We start from the raw sequence: 4,786 nt of genomic DNA on the forward strand, positions 1-4,786 counted from the left end.
CTCCCTTCTGCATTGCCCTGACTTGCCCCCTTTGTTCATTCCCCCCTCCCAGCCCCACAGCACTTACTTACATATCTGTAATTTATGTATTTGTATTGCTGTCTTTCTCTCCTTCTAGACTGTATGCTCATTGTGGGCAGGGAATGTGTCTTTTTATTGTTGTACAGTGCTCTGCACACAGTAAGTGCTCAATAAATATGCTTCCTCTTCCTCTTCACCCCATCCTGCATGCTTCCTTCTAACCAAGCTCACCTTCTTATCGTATTTCAAAATTTTCCTGCCTCCATCTCCTTACTCATTCCTTACCCCATGCCTGGACAACCCCCACCTCTTCAAACTCACCAGACCACACTGGTTTAGTGAAAAGAGCATGGGCTTAGGAATCAGAGGTCATGGGTTCTAATCCCAGCTCCTCTACTTGTCAGCTGAGTGACTTTGGACAAGTCACTTAACTTTCCTGTGCTTCAGTTACCTCATCTGTAAAATGGGGGTGAAGACTGTGAGCCCTATGTGGGACAACCTGATAACCTTGTATCTATCCCAGTGCTTAGAACACTGCTCGGAACATAATAAGAGCTTAGCAAATACCATTATTATTATTATTATTATTACTCCCCATTTTCAAAGCCCTCCTTAAATCTCATCTCCTTATCAGGCTTTCCCTAGTTAAACTCCTTCTTCCCAGATCATGTCAACCTCAATCCCACTTGCCCATAGCAGATTTTCTCTATAATTTTTTTAGCTTTAATTTACAATCATTTATAAATTTATTCTGTCTTACTACTGCTACTTTCTCCCAAGCACTAAATACAGTGCTCTCCACACAAGAAATGCTCAATAAATTCCACTGATTGTGCCACTGGTAAATAATTGCCATTTTTCTGCCTCCTTAGTTAGAATGAAAACTCCATGACTTCTACTTGTATTGTACTCACTCAAGCATATAAATACAATGCTCCACAAGTGGTAGCTACCCCATGAATGCCATTGTTTGATTTGATTCTGTTGTTTATTAATAATGGGAGCTTTTCTGTCTCCCTTATTAGATTGTAAACTCCTTGAGGGCAAGGACCATGATTTTTATGTGTACTGTACTCCCTTAAACAACCTCTCAGAGTCGCACCTGCAGAGTTTCCAGTACTCTACCAGTCTCAGCTAGGGGAGAGAGAGTCAAGCAGAGGCATATCCATTCCATTCCTAGCGTGGGCAGTGGCTAGCAAGTGGAAGGCAATCTGCTACAAGTCAGAACTCACCTGTGCTGGGCAGCAGTGGCACGGGAGAGAGTCGAGGGTGGAGATTCAGGTTTACTGCATGGAAGGAGACAATGGTAAGCCACTTCCATATTTTTACCAAGAAAAGTCAATGGATACGCTACCAGAACGATTGCAGACGGGAGTGGGGTGTTCTGAGAGAGATGTATCCATGGCATCACTATGGGTCAGACACGACTCAGCAACATAACAACTCCCTTAAACACATAAATACAGTACTCTTTATACAGTAAATTCTCCATGAATATCATGATTAATTCATTAACTGTCTGAGAATACAGTCATGACTGTGCACTACCCTCTCTGAATCCTTGAATCTAGAAAAGCCTTCTCTCCTGGCTCTTCCAGCATGGCCTAGTGTTAAGAGCACAGGCTTGGGAGTCAGAAGGACCTGGGTTCTAATCCCTGCTCTGCCACATGTCTGCCCTTTGACCTTGGGTAAGTCATTTCATTTCTCTGTGCCTCAGTTACCTCACCTGTAAAATGGGGCTTAAGACTTTGAGCCCCATGGGGGACAAGGACTGTGTCCAACCTGATTAGCTTGTACTACCCCAGTGCTTAGAATAGTGTTTGACACATAGTAAGTGCTCAACAAACACCATTGTTATTATTATCTTCCTTCCAACTCCTTGGAGGAAGGAGGCTTCTCCCAAGACCCGGGCAGGTTACAAAAACTGGTCTTTTGGGGTAGGAAGGAGAAGGATGAGTCCCCAAGTTAAAGTCTTAGCTATCCTTTCCAGGAATCCCACAGCAATTGAGGCACCTCATATTGATGTCTGTCTCCTCACCTCAGATGGTGAGCTCACTGTGGGCAGGGAATGTCAATGTTTATTGTTGTACTGTAATGATGATGATGGTGATGGCATTTGTTAAGTGCTTACTATGTGTCAAACACCATTTTAAACACTGGGGTAGAAACAAGGTAATCAGGTTGTCCCACATGGGGCTCACAGCCTTAATTCCCATTTTACAGATGAGGTAAATGAGACATAGAGAAGTTAAGTGACTTGCCCAAAGTCACATTGCTGACAAGTGGTGGAGCCAGGATTAGAACTCATGACCTCTGACCTCCAAGCCTAGGCTCTTTCCACTAAGCCATACTGCTTCCCAAGCTCTTAGTACAGTGCTCTGCACACAGTAAGTGCTTAATAACTACGATTGAATAAATTAATGAATGAATAGTATCCTCAGGGTCCCTTATGTTTGATTGTCTTCCTCAGCTGGGGGCAGACAATCCCGCTCACTAGATAGTCTTGTGCATTTTCGGTGCCAACCCAAGAAAAATGCCTCTCCTCTTTCCTCTTTCTGATGAGTTGCATAACATCTGGCTTGAATTTGACACGTTTCTCCATATCGCCGCTCAGAAATAACCCCCCAATTAAAGTCAGATATTCTCTGTAAAGAACACAAGTGTTCTGATGTTTATTTTCAATTACACTGGTTTTTATTGGAAACATTGATGCCCTTAGTTTATTTTCATTGACTAGAATACAATGTTCTACATTTACTGCTTGGTGTGTAGTCGACTTTTACGTCCTGGAGGAATAAATGCTCGGAGGAAGAAGCTCTCAATTCAAACTTAAATAGTGCTGCCCTCTTCTGGGTCAATGCTCTTCCACTATGGGGAAGTCTTCCATTCACCCATGAAGGGAAGCCTCGTGGAGGAAAACTTTTACCGTTAATTGCCTGCCTCTTTCTAACTCTTCTCCTAAACTGAGATTCTCCAAGGAGGGTAAATGAGGTAAATCACACACATTCGCGGAAGAAAATGCAGCAAGGCATTTGGCTCGTTTCAGTCCTCTGTGATTGGAAATCGATACACTTATTGTGTAATTTTCCCCGATCTCAGAGGGAATTGAGTAAGGTTGGGCTTTTTGATAACATCCCCGCAGTTCTCCTCTGGCCTCTGGTCTAGTTGGCCGGAAATGGGTCTCACTCACTCTCAGTCAATTGTATTTATTGAGCGCTTACTGTGTGCCAAGCACTGTACTAAGCACTTGGGGGAGTATAAGCGCTTAGAACAGTGCTTTGCACATAGTAAGTGCTTAATAAATACCATCATTATTATAATACAACAATGAATATACACACTGCTTGCCCAGAATGAGTTCACAGTCTAAAGGGGGAGACAGATATTAATAAACATAAATGAATAAATGAATAACAGCTATATATAAAGATATATGCGTATGTGTTGCGGGGATGGAGGATGAATGAAGGGAGCAAGTCAGGGTGACGTGGAAGAGAGTTGGAGAAGAGGATAAAGCCTGAATCTGGTCCTCTGGAAGAACTCCTCAATTGGGGCTTCCCAATTAGGGTTACCTGGACAGGTAAGGGGGTCACATGGCCTCTAGACAGCAAGCTCCTGATGGGCAGGGGAATGTGTCTACCAACTCTGTTGTAGTGTATGCTCCCAAGTGTGTACACTACACTGCTCTGCAAACTGTATGTGCTAAAAAAATATCATTGATTATTTGATGACCTCAGGGGATAGCACAGTCGGGGCACATGTCTGCTGATTTTGTTGCATTGTACTCTCCTGAGCGCTTAGTAAAGTGCTCTGCACATAAGAAGTGCTCAATAAATACTATTGATTGATTGATTGATACTTCCCAGCTGTCCTCCAAGGATAGGAGAAAGTGAGGGTGGGGATCGTGGAGCCGAGCTGAGGTGAGAAGGTGGGAGGAGGCAGGAAGCCTCTAGCCTGTAAGCTCATTGTGGGAAGGGACTGTGCTTTTTAATTTGTTGTATTGCCTCTCCCAGCACTCAGTAGAGTGCTTTATACACAGTAAGCACTCAATTCATATGATTGAATGAATGAATGAATAAATGAAGCAGGTGATAGTGGGCGGAGGAAAACTTGGCTCTGAACAGTTTTACCATCCCTTCCCCTGGTCAGATGGAACTGGTGGAAGTCTCTCCAAGAGACAGAGGGAACCAGGCCATGCCTGACCCGGATAGGATACCACCTCACTCCTGATGGCTATGTGAGTTTTTCCCTTTTTATGTTCTGGAGGGTCTGAATCCAGGCTACTTCCAGTCCCCTGACAGCCAGAGGCCTGAACCTGTGGAGAGAAGCTCAGATCCACTGAATAGGAAGCCATTTCATTTCCTGAAGATCCCAGTGGATGATTCAGAGAATCGTGTCCCTGATCTGAGCATCCTCTTCCATGAGGAACATGGGGAGAGACAAGTTGGGTCCTGGCTAACCCTCAGCACCTGGTTGATTTTTTTTTTCAGTGGTGGGTATTAAGCACTTACAATTTGCCAGGCATGGAACAAAGCATTGGGGTAGGTACAAGATTATCGTATTGGACACATTCCATGTCCCACATGAGGCTCACAGTAGTAAACCCCATTTTTCAGATGAGATAACTGAGACATAGAGAAGTTAAGTGTCCTGCCCAATGTCACACAACAGACCTGTGGTAGAACCAGGATTAGAACCGCAGGTCCTTCTGACTCCCAGGCACATGCTCTATCCACTTTGCCATGTGATTGAACACCTCCTGAGC

The 4,786-nt window shown here is 44.1% G+C and overlaps 1 non-coding gene across 1 annotated transcript; it reads left to right on the forward strand.

Annotated features, from left to right (window-relative positions):
• The first annotated feature begins 1,105 nt into the window (after window positions 1-1,105).
• LOC119934387 lies at window positions 1,106-1,243 on the forward strand. The gene has a single exon (XR_005452925.1). It is a non-coding gene; the product is annotated as a small nucleolar RNA SNORA7 (small nucleolar RNA).
• Window positions 1,244-4,786: the final 3,543 nt, after the last annotated feature.

This window comes from Tachyglossus aculeatus, chromosome 1, assembly GCF_015852505.1.
Source record: "Tachyglossus aculeatus isolate mTacAcu1 chromosome 1, mTacAcu1.pri, whole genome shotgun sequence".
Lineage (NCBI taxonomy): Eukaryota > Metazoa > Chordata > Mammalia > Monotremata > Tachyglossidae > Tachyglossus > Tachyglossus aculeatus.